Source organism: Pimephales promelas, chromosome 11 (assembly GCF_988280905.1).
Source record: "Pimephales promelas chromosome 11, fPimPro1.hap1.1, whole genome shotgun sequence".
Taxonomy (NCBI): domain Eukaryota; kingdom Metazoa; phylum Chordata; class Actinopteri; order Cypriniformes; family Leuciscidae; genus Pimephales; species Pimephales promelas.
Genome location: NC_142779.1, coordinates 35967435 through 35982127, shown reverse-complemented (window position 1 = coordinate 35982127; position 14693 = coordinate 35967435). Strand labels below are relative to the sequence as shown.

At 41.8% G+C, this 14693-nt stretch overlaps 1 protein-coding gene and 1 long non-coding RNA gene across 7 annotated transcripts in view; one reads left to right on the top strand and one right to left on the bottom strand.

The window, feature by feature from the left end:
- Positions 1 to 14693, bottom strand: part of LOC120492266 (uncharacterized) — a 53337-nt gene that overhangs the window by 34139 nt on the left and 4505 nt on the right. The gene's annotated exons all lie outside the window — the stretch shown is intronic.
- The window catches only part of dst (dystonin), a 302233-nt gene that overhangs the window by 284571 nt on the left and 2969 nt on the right, over positions 1 to 14693 (top strand). The gene's annotated exons all lie outside the window — the stretch shown is intronic.

Sequence of the window (14693 nt, the reverse complement as noted above, 5' to 3'; positions counted from 1 at the left end):
GGGCCATAAGACTTAGACCTGAGTGCAAAAATGGAGGCTCTAGCCCCTTCCAGAGCTGAGATATCGAAACTCAAAAATTCGGCCCGAAAAAAAAACGACAGTGGTACCCCTTACGTTTTTTTTTTGGGCGAAAAATTAAGTTCCTCCAATCTTCCCAAATTCTGACAGAGGGCCATGAGACTTAGACCTGAGTGCAAAAATGGAGGCTCTAGCCCCTTCCAGAGCTGAGATATCGAAACTCAAAAATTCGGCCCGAAAAAAAAAACGACAGTGGTACCCCTTACGTTTTTTTTTTTTGGGTGAAAAATTAAGTTTCTCCAATCTTCCCAAAACTCTGGATTCTGATAGAGGGCCATGAGACTTAGACCTGAGTGCAAAAATGGAGGCTCTAGCCCCTTCCAGAGCTGAGATATCGAAACTCAAAAATTCGGCCCGAAAAAAAAACGACAGTGGTACCCCTTACGTTTTTTTTTTTTTTGGGCGAAAAATTACGTTTCTCCAATCTTCCCAAATTCTGGTAGAGGGTCATGAGACTTAGACCTGAGTGCAAAAATGGAGGCTCTAGCCCCTTCCAGAGCTGAGATATCGAAACTCAAAAATTCGGCCCGAAAAAAAAAAACGACAGTGGTACCCCTTACGTTTTTTTTTTTGGGCGAAAAATTAAGTTTCTCCAATCTTCCCAAATTCTGATAGAGGGCCATGAGACTTAGACCTGAGTGCAAAAATGGAGGCTCTAGCCCCTTCCAGAGCTGAGATATTGAAACTCAAAAATTCGGCCCGAAAAAAAAACGACAGTGGTACCCCTTACGTTTTTTTTTTGGGTGAAAATTTAAGTTTGTCCAATCTTCCCAAATTCTGATAGAGGGCCATAAGACTTAAGGCCATTGCACACCGAGCACGAAATATTCGTATGCGTATTTTCGTGTTCGTCAGCTTAAAAATTCGTCACGCATAGAAACCTTGCACACCGAGTCCGTTGCGTATTTCTTAAACCTTTGCGGGAAAAAACGCAAAAATACCAAATGGATTCGTCAAGCAGTGAGGATGATTTTTGCCCTCTCTCTTATTGAAAAGGGAAGAAAGAGAAAATATTGCGTCCATCCAATCCTGAAATTGCGCCGAGAGGAAGGAGAGTTCCTTATCAAGGAGTTGCGAATTTATCCTAAGCGATTCAAAATTATTACCTCAGAATGTCAGTGGGACAGTTTGATGCTTTGCTAGCGATTCTGGAGCCACATATTAAAAACAAGACCACCAATTTCCGTGAACCAATCGATTCTGAACGGAGACTGGCAGTGTGTCTGAAATGGACCAGGTATGGACACACACACGGACAAACACACACCCGCGCGCGGCCCGGTGGAAGCGCTGGGCAGACAGAACAGCTAGGCTGTTATTAAGTATATTGTGCCCAAATAATACATTAGTTATCGAATAGGCTGCTCGATCACAGCTTATTCGATCCTAAATTTCAATCTGATTGAAAGGGGAGGTTTATTAATTTCATAATCCAATATAGAGAAGAGAACATAAACACTTGATCGAATTGAAAACCGAAACTGAAAGCACGGCGCATATGTGCAATGATTTGAGGACGAGCTCCCCCCGGCCCTGAATTGTCAAAAGACCTCTCAAAATGCTGGCTCTGGATGCGAAAAACGCAGAAAATCGAACCCGATCCGATTAATTTTATGACGGACGAAAGTTTCGGAGGCGGTGTGCAAGCGTGACTGACATAACGTGAGGTCGAATTTTTTTTTTAACGTGCGAAAATTTCGGATGCGAATTTCGGACTCGGTGTGCAATGGCCTTTAGACCTGAGTGCAAAAATGGAGGCTCTAGCCCCTTCCAGAGCTGAGATATCGAAACTCAAAAATTCGGCCCGAAAAAAAAATGACAGTGGTACCCCTTACGTTTTTTTTTTTGGGGCGAAAAATTAAGTTTCTCCAATCTTCCCAAATTCTGATAGAGGGCCATAAGACTTAGACCTGAGTGCAAAAATGGAGGCTCTAGCCCCTTCCAGAGCTGAGATATCGAAACTCAAAAATTCGGCCTGAAAAAAAAACGACAGTGGTACCCCTTACGTTTTTTTTTTTGGGCGAAAAATTAAGTTTCTCCAATCTTCCCAAATTCTGATAGAGGGCCATGAGACTTAGACCTGAGTGCACAAATGGAGGCTCTAGCCCCTTCCAGAGCTGAGATATCGAAACTCAAAAATTCGGCCCGAAAAAAAAACGACAGTGGTACCCCTTACGTTTTTTTTTTTTGGGCGAAAAATTAAGTTTCTCCAATCTTCCCAAAACTCTGGATTCTGATAGAGGGCCATGAGACTTAAACTAGAGTGCAAAAATAGAGGCTCTAGACCCTTCCAGAGCTGAGATATGGAAACTCAAAAATTCCACCCGGAAAAAAAAAACGACAGTGGTACCCCTTACGTTTTTTTTGTTTTTCGGGCGAAAAATTAAGTTTCTCCAATCTTCCCAAAACTCTGGATTCTGATAGAGGGCCATGAGACTTAGACCTGAGTGCAAAAATGGAGTCTCTAGCCCCTTCCAGAGCTGAGATATCGAAACTCAAAAAATCGGCCCGAAAAAAAAAACGACAGTGGTACCCCTTACGTTTTTTTTTTTTTGGGCGAAAAATTACGTTTCTCCAATCTTCCCAAAACTCTGGATTCTGATAGAGGGCCATGAGACTTAGACCTGAGTGCAAAAATGGAGGCTCTAGCCCCTTCCAGAGCTGAGATATCGAAACTCAAAAATTCGGCCCGAAAAAAAAAAACGACAGTGGTACCCCTTACGTTTTGTTTTTTTTTGGGCGAAAAATTAAGTTTCTCCAATCTTCCCAAAACTCTGGATTCTGATAGAGGGCCATGAGACTTAGACCTGAGTGCAAAAATTGAGGTTCTATCCCCTTCCAGAGCTGAGATATCGAAACTCAAAAATTCGGCCCGAAAAAAAAACGACAGTGGTACCCCTTACGTTTTTTTTTTTGGGCGAAAAATTAAGTTTCTCCAATCTTCCCAAATTCTGATAGAGGGCCATGAGACTTAGACCTGAGTGCAAAAATGGAGGCTCTAGCCCCTTCCAGAGCTGAGATATCGAAACTCAAAAATTCGGCCCGAAAAAAAACGACAGTGGTACCCCTTACGTTTTTTTTTTGGGCGAAAAATTAAGTTTCTCCAATCTTCCCACATTCTGATAGAGGGCCATGAGACTTAGACCTGAGTGCAAAAATGGAGGCTCTAGCCCCTTCCAGAGCTGAGATATCGAAACTCAAAAATTCGGCCCGAAAAAAATACGACAGTGGTACCCCTTACGTTTTTTTTTTTGGGCGAAAAATTAAGTTTCTCCAATCTTCCCAAATTCTGATAGAGGGCCATGAGACTTAGACCTGAGTGCAAAAATGGAGGCTCTAGCCCCTTCCAGAGCTGAGATATCGAAACTCAAAAATTCGGCCCGAAAAAAAAACGACAGTGGTACCCCTTACGTTTTTTTTTGGGCGAAAAATTAAGTTTCTCCAATCTTCCCAAATTCTGATAGAGGGCCATGAGACTTAGACCTAAATGCAAAAATGGACGCTCTAGCCCCTTCCAGAGCTGAGATATCGAAACTCAAAAATTCGGCCCGAAAAAAAAACGACAGTGGTACCCCTTACGTTTTTTTTTTTTGGGCGAAAAATTAAGTTTCTCCAATCTTACCAAATTCTGGTAGAGGGTCATGAGACTTAGACCTGAGTGCAAAAATGGAGGCTCTAGCCCCTTCCAGAGCTGAGATATCGAAACTCAAAAATTCGGCCCGAAAAAAAAAAACGACAGTGGTACCCCTTACGTTTTTTTTTGGGCGAAAAATTAAGTTTCTCCAATCTTCCCAAATTCTGATAGAGGGCCATAAGACTTAGACCTGAGTGCAAAAATTGAGGCTCTAGCCCCTTCCAGAGCTGAGATATCGAAACTCAAAAATTCGGCCCGAAAAAAAAACGACAGTGGTACCCCTTACGTTTTTTTTTTTGGGCGAAAAATTAAGTTTCTCCAATCTTCCCAAATTCTGATAGAGGGCCATGAGACTTAGACCTGAATGCAAAAATGGAGGCTCTAGCCCCTTCCAGAGCTGAGATATCGAAACTCAAAAATTCGGCCCGAAAAAAAAAAACGACAGTGGTACCCCTTACGTTTTTTTTTTTTGGGCGAAAAATTAAGTTTCTCCAATCTTCCCAAAACTCTGGATTCTGATAGAGGGCCATGAGACTTAAACTAGAGTGCAAAAATAGAGGCTCTAGACCCTTCCAGAGCTGAGATATGGAAACTCAAAAATTCCACCCGGAAAAAAAAAACGACAGTGGTACCCCTTACGTTTTTTTTGTTTTTCGGGCGAAAAATTAAGTTTCTCCAATCTTCCCAAAACTCTGGATTCTGATAGAGGGCCATGAGACTTAGACCTGAGTGCAAAAATGAAGGCTCTAGCCCCTTCCAGAGCTGAGATATCGAAACTCAAAAATTCGTCCCGAAAAAAAAAACGACAGTGGTACCCCTTGCGTTTTTTTTGTTTTTCGGGCGAAAAATTAAGTTTCTCCAATCTTCCCAAAACTCTGGATTCTGATAGAGGGCCATGAGACTTAGACCTGAGTGCAAAAATGGAGGCTCTAGCCCCTTCCAGAGCTGAGATATCGAAACTCAAAAATTCGGCCCGAAAAAAAAACGACAGTGGTACCCCTTACGTTTTTTTTTTTGGGTGAAAAATTAAGTTTCTCCAATCTTCCCAAATTCTGATAGAGGGCCATGAGACTTAGACCTGAGTGCAAAAATGGAGGCTCTAGCCCCTTCCAGAGCTGAGATATCGAAACTCAAAAATTCGGCCCGAAAAAAAAACGACAGTGATACACCTTACGTTTTTGTTTTGGGCGAAAAATTAAGTTTCTCCAATCTTCCCAAATTCTGATAGAGGGCCATAAGACTTAGACCTGAGTGCAAAAATGGAGGCTCTAGCCCCTTCCAGAGCTGAGATATCGAAACTCAAAAATTCGGCCCGAAAAAAAAACGACAGTGGTACCCCTTACGTTTTTTTTTTTTGGGTGAAAAATTAAGTTTCTCCAATCTTCCCAAATTCTGATAGAGGGCCATGAGACTTAGACCTGAGTGCAAAAATGGAGGCTCTAGCCCCTTCCAGAGCTGAGATATCGAAACTCAAAAATTCGGCCCGAAAAAAAAACGACAGTGGTACCCCTTACGTTTTTTTTTTTTGGGCGAAAAATTAAGTTTCTCCAATCTTCCCAAATTCTGGTAGAGGGTCATGAGACTTGGACCTGAGTGCAAAAATGGAGGCTCTAGCCCCTTCCAGAGCTGAGATATCGAAACTCAAAAATTCGGCCCGAAAAAAAAACGACAGTGGTACCCCTTACGTTTTTTTTTTGGGCGAAAAATTAAGTTCCTCCAATCTTCCCAAATTCTGATAGAGGGCCATGAGACTTAGACCTGAGTGCAAAAATGGAGGCTCTAGCCCCTTCCAGAGCTGAGATATCGAAACTCAAAAATTCGGCCCGAAAAAAAAAACGACAGTGGTACCCCTTACGTTTTTTTTTTTTGGGTGAAAAATTAAGTTTCTCCAATCTTCCCAAAACTCTGGATTCTGATAGAGGGCCATAAGACTTAGACCTGAGTGCAAAAATGGAGGCTCTAGCCCCTTCCAGAGCTGAGACATCGAAACTCAAAAATTCGGCCCGAAAAAAAAAAAACGACAGTGGTACCCCTTACGTTTTTTTTTTTGGGCGAAAAATTAAGTTTCTCCAATCTTCCCAAATTCTAATAGAGGGCCATGAGACTTAGACCTGAGTGCAAAAATGGAGGCTCTAGCCCCTTCCAGAGCTGAGATATCGAAACTCAAAAATTGGGCCCGAAAAAAAAAACGACAGTGGTACCCCTTACGTTTTTTTTTTTGGGCGAAAAATTAAGTTTCTCCAATCTTCCCAAATTCTGATAGAGGGCCATGAGACTTAGACCTGAGTGCAAAAATGGAGGCTCTAGCCCCTTCCAGAGCTGAGATATCGAATCTCAAAAATTCGGCCCGAAAAAAAAAAACGACAGTGGTACCCCTTACGTTTTTTTTTTTTGGGCGAAAAATTAAGTTTCTCCAATCTTCCCAAATTCTGATAGAGGGCCATAAGACTTAGACCTGAGTGCAAAAATGGAGGCTCTAGCCCCTTCCAGAGCTGAGATATCGAAACTCAAAAATTCGGCCCGAAAAAAAAACGACAGTGGTACCCCTTACGTTTTTTTTTTTGGGTGAAAAATTAGGTTTCTCCAATCTTCCCAAATTCTGATAGAGGGCCATGACACTTAGACCTGAGTGCAAAAATGGAGGCTCTAGCCCCTTCCAGAGCTGAGATATTGAAACTCAAAAATTCGGCCCGAAAAAAAAATGACAGTGGTACCCCTTACGTTTTTTTTTGCGCGAAAAATTAAGTTTCTCCAATCTTCCCAAATTCTGATAGAGGGCCATAAGACTTAGACCTGAGTGCAAAAATGGAGGCTCTAGCCCCTTCCAGAGCTGAGATATCGAAACTCAAAAATTCGGCCCGAAAAAAAAAAAATGACAGTGGTACCCCTTACGTTTTTTTTTTGGGCGAAAAATTAAGTTTCTCCAATCTTCCCAAATTCTGATAGAGGGCCATGAGACTTAGACCTGAGTGCAAAAATGGAGGCTCTAGCCCCTTCCAGAGCTGAGATATCGAAACTCAAAAATTCGGCCCGAAAAAAAAACGACAGTGGTACCCCTTACGTTTTTTTTTTTGGGCGAAAAATTAAGTTTCTCCAATCTTCCCAAATTCTGATAGAGGGCCATGAGACTTAGACCTAAATGCAAAAATGGAGGCTCTAGCCCCTTCCAAAGCTGAGATATCGAAACTCAAAAATTCGGCCCGAAAAAAAACCGACAGTGGTACCCCTTACGTTTTTTTTTTTTGGGCGAAAAATTAAGTTTCTCCAATCTTCCCAAATTCTGGTAGAGGGTCATGAGACTTAGACCTGAGTGCAAAAATGGAGGCTCTAGCCCCTTCCAGAGCTGAGATATCGAATCTCAAAAATTCGGCCCGAAAAAAAAAAACGACAGTGGTACCCCTTACGTTTTTTTTTTGGGCGAAAAATTAAGTTTCTCCAATCTTCCCAAATTCTGATAGAGGGCCATGAGACTTAGACCTGAGTGCAAAAATGGAGGCTCTAGCCCCTTCCAGAGCTGAGATATCGAATCTCAAAAATTCGGCCCGAAAAAAAAAAACGACAGTGGTACCCCTTACGTTTTTTTTTTGGGCGAAAAATTAAGTTTCTCCAATCTTCCCAAATTCTGATAGAGGGCCATGAGACTTAGACCTGAGTGCAAAAATGGAGGCTCTAGCCCCTTCCAGAGCTGAGATATCGAAACTCAAAAATTCGGCCCGAAAAAAAAACGACAGTGGTACCCCTTACGTTTTTTTTTTTTGGGCGAAAAATTAAGTTTCTCCAATCTTCCCAAATTCTGGTAGAGGGTCATGAGACTTAGACCTGAGTGCAAAAATGGAGGCTCTAGCCCCTTCCAGAGCTGAGATATCGAAACTCAAAAATTCGGCCCGAAAAAAAAACGACAGTGGTACCCCTTACGTTTTTTTTTTTGGGTGAAAAATTAGGTTTCTCCAATCTTCCCAAATTCTGATAGAGGGCCATGACACTTAGACCTGAGTGCAAAAATGGAGGCTCTAGCCCCTTCCAGAGCTGAGATATTGAAACTCAAAAATTCGGCCCGAAAAAAAAAACGACAGTGGTACCCCTTACGTTTTTTTTTTGGGCGAAAAATTAAGTTTCTCCAATCTTCCCAAATTCTGATAGAGGGCCATGAGACTTAGACCTGAGTGCAAAAATGGAGGCTCTAGCCCCTTCCAGAGCTGAGATATCGAAACTCAAAAATTCGGCCCGAAAAAAAAAACGACAGTGGTACCCCTTACGTTTTTTTTTTTGGGCGAAAAATTAAGTTTCTCCAATCTTCCCAAATTCTGATAGAGGGCCATGAGACTTAGACCTGAGTGCACAAATGGAGGCTCTAGCCCCTTCCAGAGCTGAGATATCGAAACTCAAAAATTCGGCCCGAAAAAAAAAACGACAGTGGTACCCCTTACGTTTTTTTTTTGGGCGAAAAATTAAGTTTCTCCAATCTTCCCAAATTCTGATAGAGGGCCATGAGACTTAGACCTGAGTGCAAAAATGGAGGCTCTAGCCCCTTCCAGAGCTGAGATATCGAAACTCAAAAATTCGGCCCGAAAAAAAAACGACAGTGGTACCCCTTACGTTTTTTTTTTTTTGGGCGAAAAATTAAGTTTCTCCAATCTTCCCAAAACTCTGGATTCTGATAGAGGGCCATGAGACTTAAACTAGAGTGCAAAAATAGAGGCTCTAGACCCTTCCAGAGCTGAGATATGGAAACTCAAAAATTCCACCCGGAAAAAAAAAACGACAGTGGTACCCCTTACGTTTTTTTTGTTTTTCGGGCGAAAAATTAAGTTTCTCCAATCTTCCCAAAACTCTGGATTCTGATAGAGGGCCATGAGACTTAGACCTGAGTGCAAAAATGGAGTCTCTAGCCCCTTCCAGAGCTGAGATATCGAAACTCAAAAAATCGGCCCGAAAAAAAAAACGACAGTGGTACCCCTTACGTTTTTTTTTTTTGGGCGAAAAATTACGTTTCTCCAATCTTCCCAAAACTCTGGATTCTGATAGAGGGCCATGAGACTTAGACCTGAGTGCAAAAATGGAGGCTCTAGCCCCTTCCAGAGCTGAGATATCGAAACTCAAAAATTCGGCCCGAAAAAAAAAAACGACAGTGGTACCCCTTACGTTTTGTTTTTTTTTGGGCGAAAAATTAAGTTTCTCCAATCTTCCCAAAACTCTGGATTCTGATAGAGGGCCATGAGACTTAGACCTGAGTGCAAAAATTGAGGTTCTATCCCCTTCCAGAGCTGAGATATCGAAACTCAAAAATTCGGCCCGAAAAAAAAACGACAGTGGTACCCCTTACGTTTTTTTTTTTCGGGCGAAAAATTAAGTTTCTCCAATCTTCTCAAAACTCTGGATTCTGATAGAGGGCCATGAGACTTAAACTAGAGTGCAAAAATAGAGGCTCTAGACCCTTCCAGAGCTGAGATATGGAAACTCAAAAATTCCACCCGAAAAAAAAAAACGACAGTGGTACCCCTTTCGTATTTTTTTTTTCGGGCGAAAAATTAACTTTCTCCAATCTTCCCAAAACTCTGGATTCTGATAGAGGGCCATGAGACTTAGACCTGAGTGCAAAAATTGAGGTTCTATCCCCTTCCAGAGCTGAGATATCGAAACTCAAAAATTCGGCCCGAAAAAAAAACGACAGTGGTACCCCTTACGTTTTTTTTTTTGGGCGAAAAATTAAGTTTCTCCAATCTTCCCAAATTCTGATAGAGGGCCATGAGACTTAGACCTGAGTGCACAAATGGAGGCTCTAGCCCCTTCCAGAGCTGAGATATCGAAACTCAAAAATTCGGCCCGAAAAAAAAAACGACAGTGGTACCCCTTACGTTTTTTTTTTGGGCGAAAAATTAAGTTTCTCCAATCTTCCCAAATTCTGATAGAGGGCCATGAGACTTAGACCTGAGTGCAAAAATGGAGGCTCTAGCCCCTTCCAGAGCTGAGATATCGAAACTCAAAAATTCGGCCCGAAAAAAAAACGACAGTGGTACCCCTTTCGTATTTTTTTTTTCGGGCGAAAAATTAACTTTCTCCAATCTTCCCAAAACTCTGGATTCTGATAGAGGGCCATGAGACTTAGACCTGAGTGCAAAAATTGAGGTTCTATCCCCTTCCAGAGCTGAGATATCGAAACTCAAAAATTCGGCCCGAAAAAAAAACGACAGTGGTACCCCTTACGTTTTTTTTTTTGGGCGAAAAATTAAGTTTCTCCAATCTTCCCAAATTCTGATAGAGGGCCATGAGACTTAGACCTGAGTGCACAAATGGAGGCTCTAGCCCCTTCCAGAGCTGAGATATCGAAACTCAAAAATTCGGCCCGAAAAAAAAAACGACAGTGGTACCCCTTACGTTTTTTTTTTGGGCGAAAAATTAAGTTTCTCCAATCTTCCCAAATTCTGATAGAGGGCCATGAGACTTAGACCTGAGTGCAAAAATGGAGGCTCTAGCCCCTTCCAGAGCTGAGATATCGAAACTCAAAAATTCGGCCCGAAAAAAAAACGACAGTGGTACCCCTTACGTTTTTTTTTTTTGGGGCGAAAAATTAAGTTTCTCCAATCTTCCCAAAACTCTGGATTCTGATAGAGGGCCATGAGACTTAAACTAGAGTGCAAAAATAGAGGCTCTAGACCCTTCCAGAGCTGAGATATGGAAACTCAAAAATTCCACCCGGAAAAAAAAAACGACAGTGGTACCCCTTACGTTTTTTTTGTTTTTCGGGCGAAAAATTAAGTTTCTCCAATCTTCCCAAAACTCTGGATTCTGATAGAGGGCCATGAGACTTAGACCTGAGTGCAAAAATGGAGTCTCTAGCCCCTTCCAGAGCTGAGATATCGAAACTCAAAAAATCGGCCCGAAAAAAAAAACGACAGTGGTACCCCTTACGTTTTTTTTTTTTTGGGCGAAAAATTACGTTTCTCCAATCTTCCCAAAACTCTGGATTCTGATAGAGGGCCATGAGACTTAGACCTGAGTGCAAAAATGGAGGCTCTAGCCCCTTCCAGAGCTGAGATATCGAAACTCAAAAATTCGGCCCGAAAAAAAAAAACGACAGTGGTACCCCTTACGTTTTGTTTTTTTTTGGGCGAAAAATTAAGTTTCTCCAATCTTCCCAAAACTCTGGATTCTGATAGAGGGCCATGAGACTTAGACCTGAGTGCAAAAATGGAGGCTCTAGCCCCTTCCAGAGCTGAGATATCGAAACTCAAAAATTCGTCCCGAAAAAAAAACGACAGTGGTACCCCTTACGGATTTTTTTTTTTGGGCGAAAAATTAAGTTTCTCCAATCTTCCCAAAACTCTGGATTCTGATAGAGGGCCATGAGACTTAGACCTGAGTGCAAAAATTGAGGTTCTGTCCCCTTCCAGAGCTGAGATATCGAAACTCAAAAATTCGGCCCGAAAAAAAAACGACAGTGGTACCCCTTACGTTTTTTTTTTTCGGGCGAAAAATTAAGTTTCTCCAATCTTCTCAAAACTCTGGATTCTGATAAAGGGCCATGAGACTTAAACTAGAGTGCAAAAATAGAGGCTCTAGACCCTTCCAGAGCTGAGATATGGAAACTCAAAAATTCCACCCGAAAAAAAAAAACGACAGTGGTACCCCTTTCGTATTTTTTTTTTCGGGTGAAAAATTAACTTTCTCCAATCTTCCCAAAACTCTGGATTCTGATAGAGGGCCATGAGACTTAAACCTGAGTGCAAAAATGGAGTCTCTAGCCCCTTCTAGAGCTGAGATATCGAAACTCAAAAATTCGGCCCGAAAAAAAAAACGACAGTGGTACCCCTTTCGTATTTTTTTTTTCGGGCGAAAAATTAACTTTCTCCAATCTTCCCAAAACTCTGGATTCTGATAGAGGGCCATGAGACTTAGACCTGAGTGCAAAAATTGAGGTTCTATCCTCTTCCAGAGCTGAGATATCGAAACTCAAAAATTCGGCCCGAAAAAAAAACGACAGTGGTACCCCTTACGTTTTTTTTTTTTTCGGGCGAAAAATTAAGTTTCTCCAATCTTCTCAAAACTCTGGATTCTGATAGAGGGCCATGAGACTTAAACTAGAGTGCAAAAATAGAGGCTCTAGACCCTTCCAGAGCTGAGATATGGAAACTCAAAAATTCCACCCGAAAAAAAAAAACGACAGTGGTACCCCTTTCGTATTTTTTTTTTCGGGCGAAAAATTAACTTTCTCCAATCTTCCCAAAACTCTGGATTCTGATAGAGGGCCATGAGACTTAAACCTGAGTGCAAAAATGGAGTCTCTAGCCCCTTCTAGAGCTGAGATATCGAAACTCAAAAATTCCACCCGGAAAAAAAAAACGACAGTGGTACCCCTTTCGTTTTTTTTTTTTCTTCGGGCGAAAAATTAAGTTTCTCCAATCTTCTCAAAACTCTGGATTCTGATAGAGGGCCATGAGACTTAAACCTGAGTGCAAAAATGGAGTCTCTAGACCCTTCCTGAGCTGAGATATTGAGATCCCACATAACATTTAGGGGTGGCAGTGGCTCAGTCGTTCATGTAGGTTGTCTACAAACCGAAAGGTTGGTGGTTCAATCCCCGGTTCCACCTGACCAAGTGTTGAGGTGTCCATGAGCAAGACACCTAACCCCAGCTGCTCCCGACGAGCTGGACGGCGCCTTGTATGGCTGACACCGCCGTCGGTGTATGAATGAGTGTATGAATGGGTGAATGTGAGGCAATATGGCCATTTGGTGCACTTTGGTGGCCATTAGGTCTATGAAAGTGCTATATAAATGCAGTCCATTTACCATTTATGCCATTATAAAAATAGTGAGTTATTGGACAAATAGTGGGTTTGTGGACACATGGTTTTTAAGCTTAGCTTTCAAAATTTTGGGATAAAAAACATTTTACTGCACTCAGGGAGGCCCCCTGAGTCTGTGGCACCAAGGGCCATCCCGAAATTCCACCGTCCGCGAACCCACTGTTTTTATAATGGGATAAGTGCCACGTGGGATATCAATATCTCAGCTCAGGAAGGGTCTAGAGACTCCATTTTTGCACTCAGGTCTAAGTCTCATGGCCCTCTATCAGAATCCAGAGTTTCAAGAAGATCAGAGAAACTCAAAATTTCGACCTGAAAAAAAACAAAAGGGGTAACACTGGAGAAACTCAAAATTTCGCTTTTGTTTTTTTTCGGGGGGGGGGGGGGAATTTTGAGTTTCTCCAATCTTCTCAAAACTCTGGATTCTGCTAGAGGGCCATGAGACTTAGACCTGAGTGCAAAAATGGACTCTCTAGACCAGGGGTGGGCAAACTACGGCCCGCAGGCCACATACGGCCCGTTAGGCTGTTTAATCCAGCCCGTCGATTATTTAAAATATTGTCATAAAGATTGCATTCGATGGCGAGGGGGCATGGTTCAGCGATGTCTGTAGCGGGAGAGCGAGGGAGCGGAGCCGAGCGGTAAGCGGGCCGTGCTGACAGAGTGGGGAGCGAGAGACTGCTCGTGCACTCTGTCTAGAGAGAGAAAACGCTGGGCTGCAAGCCGTATTCAGTGGAAAGAGTGTTGCTGCATTTGTGACCTGAGAAGCTGTATCCAGCGGGAAGAGTACTGTTTTATATGTGATTTATTTTTGAAATATTCTGAATTAATTTTGTGAGCGCGAGTAAGCTCTGTGGGGAGAGAAAGTAACTCAATAAAGTGCACGAGCCCCAGTATTCGCCGACCCTGTGTCTCCTTCCATCACCCATTCACCGAACCAACCTCCCCTCACACATTCATTTTGCCTTTTTCCTACAATACTTGAATAAATCAGATCATATTTCATTCAGAGCTGTTGTGGCTGTGCTGCGGTGTGCCACGTGTGAAGCAACGCGTCACCATGGAAACCATACAGTGAATAAATAACGGTTGCATTGCAAAGCTCACGCTGCAGAGTCAGACCGTTATTTTGTAATTTTTTATATGCATTTTATAACTAATGGAAAGGAAAACAGTGTATTTTTGTGTATTTTTTCCCAGGAAACAGAACGTTGACACGATTGAATCATTGACATTTCAGCACTCCTTCAGACAGTGACTTAAGCGCAACAAGCCTCCTTATTAATGTTTTTTCCTTTTTTGGAAACTCACAGAGAAAAAAAAAAAACAATGTTAGTAACCACTTGTACGCCTGATTAGTTTTCATTTGATTTTTTTATTTTTCATTTGATATTTAGTTTCTTTGCTCCTCTGTATTTCTCTCTTGGACTGCTTCCGGTTACCGACCTTTATCGCCCGGCTTTCGACTACTCTCCCGTCTCTGCCATGTACAGAAACCGGTTTTGTTCAATAAATGTTCTTATCTGCTTTTGATTTTTAAGTTTTATTTATCATTTTTAAAATAAATTGGTTAATTTGTTTATTTTTATTTTATTTTTTCACAAATCTATGACGTTTGTGTATTAAGTGCAATTTGATTAAAAATTGGAGAAGGTTACATTAATTCAACTTTATTAAAACTCCATAAGGTACTCTACTAATTGTACACTTGCTGGTGTTTTGTTTCTAATTTACTGTTAGGCTCATTAAATAATTCTAAGGATAAACAATATTTAAAAAGAACATAAATGTATATAAAATTAAAATAAATATAAAATTAAATAAAAAAATAACCCCAAAATATAACACTGCTAAATGGGGATATCTATAGCATAATTAATATACCACGTAAATTACGTGATCCACGTAAATGTGTTTGTTGGTATAATCTGCCACTGGGCCGGCCCTCTGTCAAATTTTAAAACCCAGTGTGGCCCTTGAGCCAAAAAGTTTGCCCACCCCAGCTCTAGGAGCTAAGCAACACACCAGCAACCAGCAGAAAACCCTAGCAACTGCCTAGCAACCAACCAGAACACCATAGCAACCACCGAGAAACACCATAGCAACCACCCAGAACACCTTAGCAACACCATAGCAACCACCCAGAACACCCTAGCAACCACCAAGTACATCCT